Source organism: Phyllobates terribilis, unplaced genomic scaffold, assembly GCF_046119375.1.
Source record: "Phyllobates terribilis strain yellow unplaced genomic scaffold, ASM4611937v1 Scaffold_7__3_contigs__length_470593459, whole genome shotgun sequence".
NCBI classification, from domain to species: Eukaryota; Metazoa; Chordata; class Amphibia; order Anura; family Dendrobatidae; genus Phyllobates; species Phyllobates terribilis.
The window spans coordinates 199,981,318-199,997,683 of record NW_027362767.1 but is presented as its reverse complement, the minus strand read 5'-3'; the positions used below and the strand labels follow the sequence as shown (position 1 = coordinate 199,997,683).

General features: G+C 44.0%; 1 protein-coding gene across 1 annotated transcript in view; it reads right to left on the bottom strand.

Annotated features, from left to right (window-relative positions):
• Positions 1-16,366, bottom strand: part of FRMPD3 (FERM and PDZ domain containing 3) — a 409,804-nt gene that overhangs the window by 272,533 nt on the left and 120,905 nt on the right. The window contains exon 2 of the mRNA XM_073639657.1: positions 44-135. The gene's annotated coding sequence lies outside the window, so the exon portion shown is untranslated. The remainder of the gene's footprint in view (positions 1-43; positions 136-16,366) is intronic.

Here is a 16,366-nt window from a genome sequence, read left to right as displayed (position 1 = left end):
TTCGGGATACAATGTATTATCTTATAAGAAAAATAAATATTACTTTTCATGCTGCAACTTTTGTCTTGATCCATGATCTCCAAGATCCATGTAAAGAAATCATCATGTTCCTTAGATGGGAAACTTCTGAAAAATCTGCATGATATGAAACATATGATAGCAAGTTATATCTTTTTTGCATGATTAAAAGCTCACCTCAGAATTAGTCATGTCGGCATCTATTAATTTATTAATGCTTTTTCAAAAACTATATTTCAAGAACTAAATTATCTGTAAAACCCAAGAGTCACAGGATTGTTAAATGTGTACTGAGACCTCAAAAATGATACGATTATTCAAGTATCTACCTTCCAAAATGTATTTTGAAATAAGATAATCAAATCTTTTCTTTTTTGATAATGGAGAAATTCCTAAAATTGTTTGGTCTATAAATATAGAAACACATCGATGCATGTCTCGGGCTCTGCTGTAAAAAATTATGTTTTGAGAAGAGTAATCATCTTGGCACTTCAAAAGCAATACATGCACACACAGTACTGCAGAAAATGACAACTTTGTATTTTAACCATGTATTTCAGGACAGTATAACCCAATCGTGAAGCAACCACACAGATATATGGAAATAGAAAATATGTCTTAAAGTAAACAATATAATATTTAATTTCCATAAAACGTCAGAAAATATTTATAACTGATAAGAAACTTGATGGCATTTTTATATGCTGGCATAGGCAAGTGCTTTAGGCACACCAAAAACAAATGTCATTAATTTTCTGGCTGTAAAATAGTTTTTGATAACATATGCACTAACATTGCATTAAACATTTAAGGATGAGCAAAACCCCAGTCCACGGTCCAGGTTAGTCCTCTCTGGCTGTGGACAGAAGATGCACAAATTTCCTGAACTTCCGGGATTCCCAGAGAGGTGTTTAATTTGCTTGCTTGTCACGATGTCATCGATGTGTCACACCGCACAGAGGTGACGTTTTTCCAGCCTACTAATTATAATCTGAGCCTGGGATCTTAATTTGCACAGCTCTTGTTTATGACCAAACTGTGGACCGGGGTTGTGTAAATCGATCCGCTGTTCTCTACTGCACATGCCATCATTCTTCATCTAAACTGTATGGTATCGCCTTATAAAATCTTTCAATCATCAGCTGTAGCAAATACAAACTGAAATTCCTGCAACAATCTGATTGTGAAACATTCCAAAATACTTCCAAAACATTCCTACATCTACCAGCAACTGTCACGGTCTCCACACTTTCCTTGTCTGCTTTGTTACTATTGTGTGGAGGCTGTCAGTCTGTTTTGGTTTTGCTGGGTCGGTTCTGCAATCATCTGTGTTCACTTCCCTTGATTAGTTTTCTACTTAAGCATGCTAGCTCCTTCACCCAGTGTCAATTGTACACTTGCTGTTGCCTGTGTAGGACTGATCTCTCTGTGCCTGACCCAGCCTATTTACCCCTACCTGGATTTTGACCATTTGCCTGTTATCTGACTACTCTTTTGTCAGCTCCCTGTGTACTGCCTTGTCTTTCTGGTTTTCCTGACCCCGGCTTGTGTAGTGGATTACGTCTCTGGCTTCTCCTTGTTGTACTACGCTATTTTCCTGGACTTGACTTTGGATCGTTTGACCTCCCTCTATTATTCCAGTAAGTAGTACTTACATAATATTTTTTTCAGTAATATTAGTCTCTTCTCTCCTCTTCTGAGACTGTTATTTCTGTAGTGACTCGCATCACAGCAACAGGAAAAAGGAAAGTTCTGAAAATGCCACCCAAAGGAGTCTGACTGGTGGAAAACTTATGGTAATATTCATATATTTAAAATAAAAAATGCATTTGGAGTTGAAGCAATCTCTTTGTCAGGTCATATGCACATATGTACATGTATAACATTACAAATTGTTTTTCAGGTATAAAACAAATAACATATATGGTACATAATGTGAAATATACAAACCTAATGTGGTAAAAATGCAAATTACCAGTGTGCTGTTTTTACTCACTTGGGTGCGACGAGAGGCAAACAGGACACGTGTTTCCTTTAAAAGTCTGTGTCAGTTTATTACTTCATAAACCAAAAAGCAAAAAGGAAAACAAACCTGCCTTTAGTTCAGGCAAACAAATCAAGGTTTCCCTTAAGCAAGTCTCTACTTAACCAGTCCTGTGGGCACACAGGCTGGGTTGCGTCCAGTATCCTGGCTCGGTCTGAAGACCACAACACACAGGAGGCCTTCTCCCTCCAAACACATAGACCATGTGCCAAACAAATGGCCTCCATTTTATAGGCTGTTAACCACACCCAGAGGTGACGTATGTGAGTAGCTGGACCCGCCCAACTCTCCAAACTGCCCATAACCCTGTCCACTTGCACCAATCATTCCTCTTAGTGCTATGTGCACTAGAGCAACAGTCTGGGTTACATCACAGAGGACATCCGTCTCTGTGATACATACCTCCCATCAACTATGCGACCGTTATCCACCTTACATACCTCCCCCTCTGCCTAATGCCGTGGGGCTTGGCACCTTCTGCTACCAGACAGGGGATTCTCGAGAGGGCATCGACATTACCATGTAGCTTCCATGATCTATGCTCTACATGGAAGTTGAAATCTTGAAGGGCTAAGAACCAGTGGGTGACCCTAGCATTTTTCACCTTTGTTTCCCTCATCCACCTGAGTGGGGCATGATCTTATACCAATCGAAACTTCTGACCTAACAGATAGTACCGTAACGTGTCCACCTCCCACTTTATGGCCAAGCACTCCTTCTCTATGACCGAATAATTCTTGTCGCATGAGGACAGCTTCCTACTCAGGTAGAGAACAGGGTGCTCCTCCCCCTGTATCTCCTTGGAAGGACTGCTCCTGGACCGTCATCTGAGGTATCCGTTTGGAGTATAAATTCTTTCTTAAAGTCGGCGGCAACTAGAACAGGTTGCCTACACAGAGCCACTTTTGTTTCTTGAAAGGCCACCTCCGCCTCTGCAGTCCACTTGGACATAGCTGATTTTTTCCCTTTAAAGAGGTCAGTCAGGGGTGCAGCCATCATCGCGAAGTTTGGGATGAACCTCCTGTAGTATCCCACAATCCCTAGGAAGGCTCTATCTTGCTTCTTTGACAGCGGTCTTGGCCAGGTTTGGATTGCCTCCAATTTACTGATTTGGGGTTTGATCTTGCCTCTACCCACTACATAACCCAGGTATTTGGCTTCTTCTTTCCCCATTGCACATTTCTATGGGTTTATTGAAAACCCGCCTTCCTCAGAGCATCAAACACCACCTGGACCTTTTCCCGATGACTTTCCCAGTCTTTGCTGAAGATAACAATGTCGTCCAGGTATGCCGTGGCGTATTTCTTATGGGGTGCAAGGATTTGATCCATGGATCTCTGGAAGGTGCAGTCCAAACACCATCTGTTAATACTGGAAGCATCTGTAGAAAACGCAGTTTTATCCTTGGTTCCCTGTGCCATGGGGATCTGACAATATCCCTTCATCAAATCCAAGGTGGTTATGTACCTTTCTGGCCCAAGTCTCTTGCTCAGCTCATCGACACGTGGCATGGGATATGCGTCGAATTTGGAAACCTCATTCAACTTCAGTCATTACAGAATCTCCATTCACCATTGGGTTTTGGGACCAAGACAATCGGACTCGACCAATCACTCTTGGATTCTTCAATGACTCCGAGTTTCAGCATATGAGCCACCTCTTTGGAGATCAACTCTCGTCGAGCCTCAGGTATCCAATAGGGCTTCAAGTTCACCCGCACATGTAGCTCCGTCAGAACCTCATGTTTTATGACCCTTGTTCAGCCCGGCAGTTCTGAGAACAGATCCCTGTTCTTCTACAGCAACTTCCAGGTTTCCTTTGCTAAGTCCTGGAGACCCCATGGATGTCGGCCATACAGGAGTTCAAATGGCGAGAACCCAGTAGAGGCCTGAGGAACCTCTCGGATAGAGAACAACAGATACGGCAGGAAACAGCCCCAGTCTCTGCCGTCCTTTTCTATGGCCTTCCTCAGCTTACTCTTCAGAGTTTTATTGAACCTCTCCATGAAGCCATCTGTCTGAGGATGGTATACTGATGTTCTCAATTGGGAGATTTGCAGGACCTTGTACAATTCCCTCATCACCTTACTCATAAAAGGTGTTCTCTGGTCGATCAGGATCTCCTTTGGCAACCCTGTCCAGGAAAAACATGGGCCAACTCGCGAGCTATTCTCTTGGCGGAGGAGTTTCTTAGAAGGATCGATTCAGGATAGCGGGTGGCATAGTCCAAGATGACCAATATATATTGATGCCCCCGAGCAGACTTAACTAAGGGACCGATCAAGCCCATAGCAATTCTGTTGAACGGTATTTCAATGATGGTCAATGGCACGAGGGGACTTCAAAATTGAGAGGTGGGGGGCGGTTAACTGACAATACTTTAATATTTCTCGGTGATATCCAGGGAAATAGAACCTCTGCATGATCCGTTCCTGCATTTTTTCCACTCCCAGATATCTCCACATGATGTATGAATGGGCCATGTCCAACATACTCTGTCTATAGGGCCCTGGCACCAATAACTGTTCCACAAGCTCCTCCCTCACTTTGTAACATGATACAACAACTCCCCACTCACCATAAAATAGGGAATTCTTGTGTAAGCCCCAGGCTCCTGTGCAATCCCATTTATGATTGTGATATTATAAAAGGCTTTCTTCAGAGTTAGGTCCCTATGTTGGGCAGACCCAAAAATTCTCGCTGGTCACCACTAACTCCGGAATGTCAGACTCAGGGGACACTATCTCCTCATTCCCCACAAGGATACAAAAGGGAAACCAGTCTGACTCTGGGTGTGGTGATACCTCTTCAGGGTAACCTGGTTTCTTATCTGCACCAACGAACCCTGAACCCTTCCCCCACAGATCCCAAAACAAACAAAAGACCCGGCCTACAATAATGGGGTGCAACAAGTCCTAAACTACGCCGACCTCATGGGACTCAGTACTGTGGGCCGTTTCAATGTCCACTCTGGCCATGTGGTAGCCCTTAGCATCAGTAAGAATGCACTGTATGCCGACTTTTTTCACCAGGATCAGTTGGAGAGGAGGTGTGGACCTCACAAGGGTCACCATACTCCCAGAGTCTAGAAGTGCCATTACTTGCCAACCATTCACCTTTACGGGACATGATTGTGGCCCCTCTCTGGGTGGACAGTTCACACTGCAGACCGGATACGCATAATACGAACACTGGTGTCCTATGCTGCAGTCCGTCTGCTTGGGTGTCAGGGGACAATGGACGGCTATGTGGCCTGGGCCGTGGAACTTCCAACAAATGACATCACCCGTAGGGACCTTGGGCATTACCTCCCTGGCCTTTTTGGACCTTGGATGCCCCACCCCCTTTTGGGCCTCCGCCTCCTGTTGGGACCCCCAGTATGAAGTGGGCTGCCTTCCCAAGGAACCCTCAACCCCCTGGTATCTCTCGACGAGTCCAATCAGTTCATCAGCATTCCGGGGATCACTCTGGGCAACCCAAGTTTGTATTGACCTCGGCAGGGAATGCACAAACCTGTCTATCACCACTAGCTCTAGCATCTGCGCAGGCGTAGAGGACTACAGCTGCAGCCACTTCTGGACCAGATACAAAAGGTCAAACATTTGGGAGCGAGGGGGTTTGTCCCAATGATACACCCAGCGGTGGACCTCTGCACCCTGATAGTCATTGTCACCCCCAATCGTGCCAGAATCTCGGTTTTTAGCTTGCCATACTCTTTGGCATCCTGCAAAGCTAAATCAAAGTAAGCCTTCTGGGGCTCTCCCATCAAGTATGGTGCCAGTACCTCTGCCCACTGCTCTGACAGAAGTATCTCCCTCTCTGTGACCCTTTCAAACACCATCAGGAAGGCCTCAATGTCATCCCCCTGGGTCATTTTCTGTAAGGCAAGTCTTGAACAAAGCAAAGTGTCCCTTAAGCAAGTCCCTGCTTAACCAGTGCTGTGGGCACACAGGCTGGGTAGTGTCCACAGTGTCTGGAGATCACAACACACAGGAGGCCTTCTCCCTCCAAACACACAGACCATGTGCCAAACAAACAGCCTCCATTTTATAGGCTGTTAACCACACCCAAAGGTGAGGTATGTGGGTAGCTGGACCCGCCCAACTCTCCAAACTACCTGTAACCCGGTCCCAGGTGCACCAATCAGTCCTCTTAGTGATTACGTGCACTAGAGAAACACTCCGGGTTACATCACAGAGGACATTCATCTCTGTGACACATACCTCCCATCGACTATGCGATAATCTTCAATGTTTTTAGCAGATTAACAATGACCCAACCTTATAATGTCCGTGCACAGATTTAACTACTTTCGAAACTTCACACAAGAAGACAATTTTTTTAATAATTCTACGCATTTAAAGGCATACTGCAGAGGTAAATGAGCAACTCCACATGCTGCAAAGCTATGTTTTAATCTTAGACTATGTTCACATATTGCTTTTTTGCTGCATTTTTTTTTTCTGCAGCCAAAACCTGATCTCTAGACAGTAAAAAAGCTGCAGCCAAAATGGAGGTTTTGCTGCGTTTTTTGCATTTTTTTTCTTGCTGCACTTTTGCTGCATTTTTTTGCTTAGTATTTCAGGATGCCAAAGTTCAGCTTTGCTTCCACCTTGCAAGCATAAACAATACAAGGTGTTAGGCCACCTAACACCATCAATGGAAGTGCATTGAGGTGAAGGGTACATTGCTGGAAAAGGAGGAAGAAAAAAAAAAAAAAAAAAACTCTTTAAATCTCTTAGTTTGCGAGTGTGAACGAGCTGCGTGTGTCCGGAGCGTAAGTGCGAACGAAAGTAAGTGTGTGACTTGTTTTTCAGTGACTTTGGATTCAGGGAGTTTGGAAGGGAGGACTTAGGACTGAATTGCTGACTGTATTTCATTCTTTCTTTACTTTACTTTTTACTTAATTAATCCACCTGACCTACTTATCTGATTCCCCCGTCCATACTTGATACTTAATTGATCCCCCGTCCATACTTAACTGATCCCCCGCCGATATCTAATTGATACACTTGCACATCCCTAATTGATCCCCGTCCATACACCTATATATAAATAATTGTGTTTTGTACTTGTATATATATACTGACTGTATCCCCATATTTAGAATGACGTCCATGTTGGCCGGAGCCGTGCAGTGTACATCTTGCGCAATGTATGCATTCCGTGAGCAACCGCTCGAGAATCCATACTGCTGCGAGAGATGTGAGCATATCGTGCACTTGGAAGCCCAAATTCTGGATCTAAGTGCTCAGATAGCGGTACTGAGGAGCATCGACAACATGGAACGGAGTTTGCTGCTCACCGAGCAGACACTCAATGGGTCAATACTGGGGGTGGAGCATAGAGGGGAAGTGCAGGCTGAACAGGCAGGGAGCTGGATAACAGTTAGGAGGGATAGAGGGAAGAAGTATAGGTAGGCTGGTTCAGAACCGGCATTATTGGAGCACGACAGATCCTCTGACCGCCGGGGGAGTGTATGCTCCAGTAATGAGGGGGAGGGGGGAAGTGTAGGGCAGGCAAGACAGGTTCTGGTAGTGGGTGACTCTATTATTAGGGGGACAGACAGGGCAATCTGTCACAAAGACCGGGATCGCCGAACGGTGTTCTGCCTCCCTGGCGCTCGAGTCCGGCACATCGCGGATCGGGTTGACAGGTTACTGGGTGGGGCTGGTGAAGACCCAGCGGTCATGGTCCACATCGGCACCAATGACAAAGTGAGTGGTAGATGGAGGGTCCTTAAAAATGATTTCAGGGACCTAGGTAGGAAGCTTAGGGCAAGGACCTCCAAGGTAGTTTTCTCAGAAATACTACCAATCCCGCGAGCCACACAGGAGCGCCAACGGGAAGTTAGGGAGGTGAATAAGTGGCTAAAGAGTTGGTGCAAGGCAGAAGGGTTTGGGTTCATGGAGAACTGGGCCGACTTCGCGGTCGGCTACAGGCTCTACCGTAGGGACGGGCTGCACCTCAATGGGGAGGGTGCAGCGGTGCTGGGGAAGAAGATGGCTAATAGGTTGGAGGAGTTTTTAAACTAGAGATGGGGGGGGAAACCAAGGAAATAGGTGGAATGTGAGGCAAGCAAGGGGGAAGGGGAGAAGTGAATATAATGAGGGTGGAGAGGGGGGTGGGGATAGTACAGTTAGATCGTTAGAGAAGAATAGGATGCTAAATAACCCCAAAGTTTTATCTTGCATGCTGACCAACGCAAGAAGCCTGACCAATAAGGCGGATGAGCTGCAGGCGCTTATATCGGAGGAGAGGTATGACATCGTAGGTATAACAGAGACTTGGCTAGACGATAGCTACGACTGGGCGGTAAATTTATTAGATTATAGTTTATTTAGAAGGGACCGGAAACAGGGGAAAGGCGGAGGAGTCTGCTTATATGTAAAGTCATGTCTAAAACCCAGACTAAGGGAAGATATAGGAGAGGAAGAAGAGGGGGTCGAGTCCATGTGGGTAGAGATAGAGGGAACTAAAAATAATAATAAAATATTACTGGGGGTCTGCTATAAGCCACCAAATATAACAGAGGAGAATGAGAATCTGCTATTAGGACAAATAGACAAAGTAGCAAAACATAATGAAGTGATTGTAATGGGGGATTTCAACTACCCGGATATTGACTGGGAAACAGAAACCTGTAGATCTCAGAAAGGAAAAAGGTTCTTGACAAATATTAAGGATAATTATCTCTCCCAACTAGTGCAGGAACCAACGAGAGGGAAGGCCGTGTTGGACTTAATATTGACTAATAGGCCTGATAGAATAACTGAGGTACAGATAGGGGGGCACCTAGGTAATAGCGACCATAATATTATCGACTTCAAAATGCCCTTCAGTAGGGTTATCAATAAGGGAACAGCAAAAACATTAAACTTTAGGAGGGCGAAGTTTGATCAGCTGAAAGAAAGCCTTCAACTTATTGACTGGGACAAAGTTCTTAATCAAAGGAATACAAATAGTAAATGGGAAACCTTCAAAAGAATTCTGAATACTCAGTGCGAGAGGTATATACCGTATGGGAATAAAAGGGCCAGAAATAAGAGGAAACCAATATGGTTGAATAAGAACGTAAAAGGGGCGTTAAATAGCAAAAAAGAGGCATTCAAGAGATTAAAACAGGAAAACAGTAAGGAGGCACTAATGTGTTACAAGGAAAAAACGAGAACCTGCAAAAAACAAATAAAAATAGCGAAGGAGGAAACAGAGAGACGTATTGCTAGGGAAAGTAGATCAAATCCCAAACTGTTCTTTACGTATATAAATAGTAAAAGGATTAAATCAGATAATATTGGACCGATAAAAAGTGAGGAAGGCAAAATCATAGAGAAAGATGAGGATAAAGCTAATCTATTAAATAATTTTTTTTCGACAACTTTCACGAAGGAAATCGAACTAACAGGAGAAATGAGAAGTGACAAACTTAATCCTCCACTAAGTATGACAAATCTAACCCAAGCTGGGGTACAGAAACGCCTCAGTAACATTAAAATAAACAAATCACCAGGACCTGATGGCATACACCCACGGGTACTAAGGGAACTAAGTAATGTGATAGACACACCGTTATATCTTATATTTAAGGACTCTGTTGAGACTGGGTCTGTGCCACTTGATTGGCGACAGGCGAATGTAGTGCCAATATTCAAAAAGGGAGCGAAAAGTGACGCCGGAAACTATCGGCCGGTGAGTCTGACGTCCGTTGTGGGCAAAATTTTTGAAAGCTTCATTAAAGAGGCAATTACGGAGCATCTTGATGCTAATAATCTTTTAATCCCGAACCAACATGGATTCATGAGGAATCGCTCCTGCCAAACAAACCTGATTGACTTCTACGAGGAGGTTAGCTCTCGAGTAGATCAGGGGGAACCAGTGGATGTCGTGTATCTCGACTTCTCAAAAGCGTTCGATAGCGTGCCACATAATAGGTTGGTATACAAAATGAGAATGATGGGGCTGGGGGAAAATGTCTGCAAGTGGGTAGATAACTGGCTAAAGGATAGAAGGCAGAGGGTGGTTATAAATGGAATATACTCAGATTGGGTAAGCGTCACTAGTGGGGTACCACAGGGGTCTGTACTAGGCCCAATGTTATTTAATATATTTATTAACGACATAGTCAACGGGATAAATAGTAAAATATCAATATTTGCAGATGACACAAAGTTATGTAAAACAATTAATACAAAAGAGGACAGTGCAGACCTACAGAGGGATTTGGATAAGCTGGGTAGGTGGAGCATTAAATGGCAAATGAGGTTTAACGAGGAGAAATGTAAGGTCATACATATGGGAAGGAAAAATGGAAGTCACCAGTACTCACTGAATGGGAAATCATTGGGGAATTCAGAGATGGAGAAGGACTTGTGCATCTTGATTTATAGCAAACTAAATTGGAGTGCCCAAAGTCAGGCCGCTGCTGTAAGGGCAAACAGGGTAATGGGATGTATCAGAAGAGGTATAGCTGCAAAGGAGGAGAACATTGTTCTTCCACTGTACAAAGCACTGGTCAGACCACACTTGGAATACTGTGCTCAGTTATGGGCCCCAATATATAGAAAGGATATAAATGAGCTTGAAAAGGTACAAAGGAGGGCAACAAAAGTAATAAAGGGAATGGAGGGACTGCAATACCCAGAGAGGTTGGCAAAACTAGGACTATTCAGCCTGGAAAAGAGAAGGTTGAGGGGGGACATAATAAATGTGTACAAATATGTTAGGGGACAGTATAGAGATCTTGCCCAGGATTTGTTCAAAAGGAGGGATATTACGGTAACAAGAGGGCATTCACTAAGACTGGAAGAGAAAAGGTTTCAGCACCAGCATAGGAAGGGGTTCTTTACGGTAAGAGCAGTGAGAATATGGAATTCACTGAGTGAGGAGACGGTAATGTCGGATTCACTACACCAGTTCAAGCGGGGACTGGATGCATTTCTAGATACCAGGCAGATTTCAGCGTATACTTAAAAATAGAATAAAATAGTAGGTTGATACAGGGATTTATTCTGACTGCTGGTTTCAGAGTCGGGAGGGAATTTTTCCTCAGGTGAAGATTGGCCAAATCATTTGGGGTTTTTGCCCTCCTCTGGATCAACTTTAGCTATTACAGAACTAAAAGGTCGAACTTGATGGACGCAAGTCTTTATTCGGCTTTACAAACTATGTAATGCAAGACATAAGGGAAATGATAAAACATTTTTGGAAAAAAAAGTGCAATTTGATTAAATTATTTAGGCAAAAAAAGTTGTTTTGATGTCGGAAAAAGTAGCGACTATTCTAAACATTCTAAACAATTCATCACCAATTGAATTAAACTGTACTTGGAGTCAGGAGAAACAAAAGGATTGTGCAAATTAAATTACAATAAAAACTACTAACATCCCTGCTCATGTGAGGATACTGAGACATTATGCATTATACTTGGGAAAATCACAATAATAAATGAGTATTTACCGCCTGCTTTTTTTTCACCAAAAACGCTGCAAAAATTGATAGAAGCATTTTTGCTGTGTTTTGCACTTACTAATAGTTTTCTAAGGGTGAAAAAATGCTGCAAACATGCTGCAAAAGCACTGAAAGTATTGGCATGCTGAAATTTTCAAAAACACAGGAGTTCTCAAATTCAATCAGGAAAAAAGTGTGTGCATAAGATTTTTGAAGTCTCATAGCTTTTACTGTAAAAAGCAGCTTTTAATTTGCTTAAAAAACACAGCAAAAAAGGTCTGCAAAAGCGCAATGTTTGAACACAGCCTTACTGTTGTGATGGACACAGCACCAATTACGGATGGGTTCCATGACTGCAGATAGACATGGATTTACCTTTGCTACCTTCATTGTGACTGCTCCTCATTTCAGTTGTCCATTTACCCTGCAATTATCCCCTTGCAGTACTACAGGGGTTAAAAATATACTGTGGGAAACCTACTTGTTTGTGTTCAAAGGTTTTTTTGTATTATCATCAGTCACCTCTCCCCTCTTTAATTGAGGGTGTAGCAGTGCCACATCCTTTCCCCTACTTCTCCCTTTCCTTGGTATACACCTCCTCTTTATAAATTACATTGTCTGTTATTTCAAAAAGGGCTGGAGTAGGCAAAGCTAATGGAAGACTGGACATGACTGGGGTTTGAAATTAGGAGGTAGGGAAAGAGTTAAAGGCAAGATTTGCCCGTAAACATGAAGAAGAGGGGAGAAAGGGAGATGAGTCAAAGGCCAGGTCAGCACAGGGATTTGGGGAATTTATTGGTCAGTTTTTGGTGGGATTTAGAGGGGCATTGTCACAGTTTACTTCACAGCAGGTAGGGACAGTTACGCCAGTTAGTGCTTGGGTAGGGAGTAGTTGGGGTACTGGGTCTGCCACTCCAGTTCTGTCTAGCCCTACAGCTCCAGTTCCAGCAATTACGGGACCATCGGTTACGGGTATGACAGCTACAAGGGCAGGATCCATGGGATCCACGGATACCGGTATTAGACTAGATGATGTGGCACGGGGTCGAATTTATGTTTGTTTTGATGGCCCTTTAGGTGCCCACTTAAAGTAAGAAATCAAGGAGAAAATATGGAAGGATGAGTATATCGAGATATTTTCATTGCTTCCGATGACAAAATTTAATTTAGACAAGGTTAAACCAGACGAAAGTAAGAAGGAGGAGGAGGAGAAGAGACGTTACCATCTTATCCCTCGTATCTTCCATAACTGGCTGCATGCATTTGCGCTTTTTAGCAAGTGTAACTGGGGAAAAATTCCCTTTGAATTTTTCCCCGCTTTTTTGTTACATGGACTCGATTGGGGAGGCATATCGAGTGTATGGCGGTACTGCTTGGCTGCGGTACGGCCAGCAGTTTCGACAGCGGAAGGCAGTTAGGCCGGGTTTGAGGTGGGATCATAAAGCTATCGCATTGTGGATGCGCCTTATGGCTTTAGCTTGCGCTACGCCACAGCCCTTTTGACAGGGGGCTTGGGGTGCGGCCTCTGGGTCAACATCTTCGACCAATCAGAGGCCAGGATGTTCCTGGCAGTTTAACGACGGCCAGTGCAAGTATGGCGTCAGCTGTCGATTTAAACATGAGTGTTCATTCTGCGGAGGAAATCATGACCAGTCCAAATGTTTTAGGAAGTCTAGAGGGCAGGGAAGCAAGGCTAACCAGAAGGAGAGCGACTCCAGTGAGAATAGGAGCGATGCTGCCACACTTAAGTGAGTATCCGGATAGGGTAGCTGCAGATTTTATAAAAGATGGTTTTCTTTTTGGTTTCAAGATCCCCTATTTGTTGGATATGACGTTTTTTTCGCCCAAAAAATCTCAGGTCTGCACGTCTCCATCCTGCTGTGGTGACGGACAAACTTGAGAAGGAGATAGCCCTGGGGCGCATGGTGGTCCCATTTGAGGAACTGCCTTGACCTCACCTGCCGGTTTCTCCTCTGGGGGTGGTCCCTAAGAAGGAACTGAACAAGTTTTGGTTGATTCATCATTTATCCTCCCGGCGGGTCAATCGGTGTTAATGATGGAATTAGTGATGAGGTTTGTTCAGTGTCTTACGTGTCATTTGATACGGCAGTGGATTGGTTGCGGAAGTTTGGAAGTGGGGCGCTAATGGCTAAAATGGATTTTGAGGCCGATTTTCGTTTGCTGTCGGTACATCCCGATTGTTTTCACCTATTGGGTTGTACTTGGAATGAAAAATTTTACGTGGATTGCTGCTTGCCGATGGATTGCTCTATTTCTTGTGCTTAATTTGAGGCATTTAGTGTGTTCACGGAATGGGTGGTCAGTAGAGAAGCAGGCCAGCAGTCAGTAATACACAATCTGGATGATTTTTTATGTATAGGGCCAGCTTATTCTACAATTTGTTCAGTTCTTTTGCATACAGTTGAAGAGGTGTCTAATACTTTTGGTATCCTGCTGGCCCTTGAAAAAACTGAGGGACCTTCTACGGTAATTCGTTTTTTGGGGATTGAATTAGACTCAGTGGCTATGGAATATAGGTTACCTATGGAGAAGGTGCAGAATTTGAGGGATAAGGTTCAGTTTGCCCTGGGGAAGAAGATGGTGCGCTTGAAACAGCTTCAGTCACTCCTGGGCAAATGTAACTTTGCATGTCGTATCATGCCAATGGGGAGGATTTCTTGTAGGAGGTTGACTAGTGCTACAGCAGGGGTTAGGAATCCGGCTCATTTTATTTATCTGTCTGCTAGTCTCAGAGCTGATTTAAAGGTCTGGGATTCATTTTTGAAAAGTTTAATGGACGGTCGGTTGTTATGGAGGAATGGAGTGACAGTCCTGACTTGGAACTGTTTACCGATGCTTCAGGGGCGTGTGGATTTGGTGCCTATTTTCAGGGCAAGTGGTTTTGGGGTTCATGGCCGGAGGAATGGAAAGAAAAACGTTGGGTGCGTAACATGGTGTTATTGGTGCTATTTCCCATTGTGGCAGCAATTGAGATTTGGGGGAGTTCTTCAGAAACAAAAAATTCTGGTTCGGGTGTGATAATTTGGCAGTTGTTCAAGTTATCAATAGTTTGTCGGCTTCTTCTCCTCCAGTGATAAATTTGACCAGACATTTGGTGTTGCATAGGTTACAGCTGAATGCGTGGCTGTCTGCGAGGCACGTTCCAGGTGTCAGGAATTGTATAGTTGTTTCCATTTCTCATTTTCAGTAGGGTCGTTTTCGTTCATTGGCACCGGAAACCGAGGAGTCTGCCACCCCTTACCCAGACTCTCTATGGAGTCTAGTCTACACGTAGCTATGGATTTGATGTTATAATCAGAGGGGGTTGCGACCAGGTCTGCGTATGAGGCGTCATGGAAGGAATGGTTGTTTTTTTGTGGTAATGTCGGGAGTGATGGTAAGAGCGGGGATCAGTTGTCAATTTTATTATATTTCATCGTGGATTGTTTTTCCCGAGGCATGTCCGGGGGTGGGGATTTCTGGAAAAATAGCGGGTTTGTCATTTTGGTTTTGGTTATTGCGCATCCCAGATGTGGCTAGAGATTTTATGGTGCAGAGGGCATTGAAGGGTTCTAAGAGATTTTCAGGATCGCAGGATAAGAGAAAACCGATTTCGTTCAGTTTACTGGGGGATATATTTGGTGCGTTGGGAAAAGTATGTTTGGATGTTTTTGAAACAATTTTATTCCAAGTGGCTTTTTCTCTTGCTTTCTTTGGAGCTTTTAGGATTGGCGAGTTGGTTAGCCGTACGATTAATTCACAGGCCGGTTTGGCTTTTGGGGATGTGGAGTGTTTAGAGGATCGAGTTGTTTGCAGGCAGCGGTGTTCTAAGATTGATCAGATGGGAAAAGGAAAGTGTATCTTTTTGTTTAAAATACTGGGTTCTAAGTTATGTCCAGTGAAATGGGTAAGCAGTTATATGGTGGTGAAGCCTAAGGCGGAGGGTGGCTCTGTTAGTGCATGCAGATGAGAAGGCCTTGTCGAGATTCCAATTTGTGGCGGTATTACGTAAGAGCTCGAAAAGTTGGGTCTTAACCACAAGGAGTTTGCAACTCACTCATTTCGAATTGGGGCTGCCACTGAAGCGGCGAGGTGCGGTCTCCAGGAGAGTGTGATAAAGTAAATAAGTCGATGGGAATCGAGGAGATATATATACATTTAAATATGTGAGCCTTTCTTTCTTAGAAGTTGGAGGTGGCTGTGTTTTTTAATTTTGTTATTTGTTCCCCTCCTACGCCTTCTGCAGGTTCGAGGATGTGCTTAATTTGGATACTTGGACATTCATTTGTTTACTGGGGGGCACTACGAGTGGACGTGCGACCGGAGGGTAAGCCTTTAGGCCTTGACCAGAATGAAGCTCTGGTGCAATGGATCGGGATTCGGGGCCTGTTAGGGAGTAGAGTTCTTCAACAGTTCCATTATTACTGTAGGTTGGATCTGGCCCCAGATGTTTTATTACTGCACGTCGGAGGTAATGACCTAGAAAGTAGGTCATCCAGGGATCTTATAAGGGACATTAAATTTGACTTAATAAGGATTTGGTTGTTATGTCCGAAAATGATAATTGGTCAGAAATGACCGCTCGGCTCACGTGGCGTAATGATGTCTCGGTGAACAAGAAAGACAAGGCGAGGGAAAGGATTAATAAAATGGTGCCAAGTTTTGTAAAAAGAAAATGGGGACTGGTGGTAGGGCACAAAGAGCTGGAAGTGGCAGATGCAGATTTCCTTTGTGGGGATGGAGTGCATCTGAATGATGTGGGTTTGGATCTTGCGTCACTGGACTTAAGAGAAGAGGTAAAGAAGGCAGTTAAGGTATGGTGGCACTCTCAGGCACAAGGGATCGCGCCTGTTTGTGG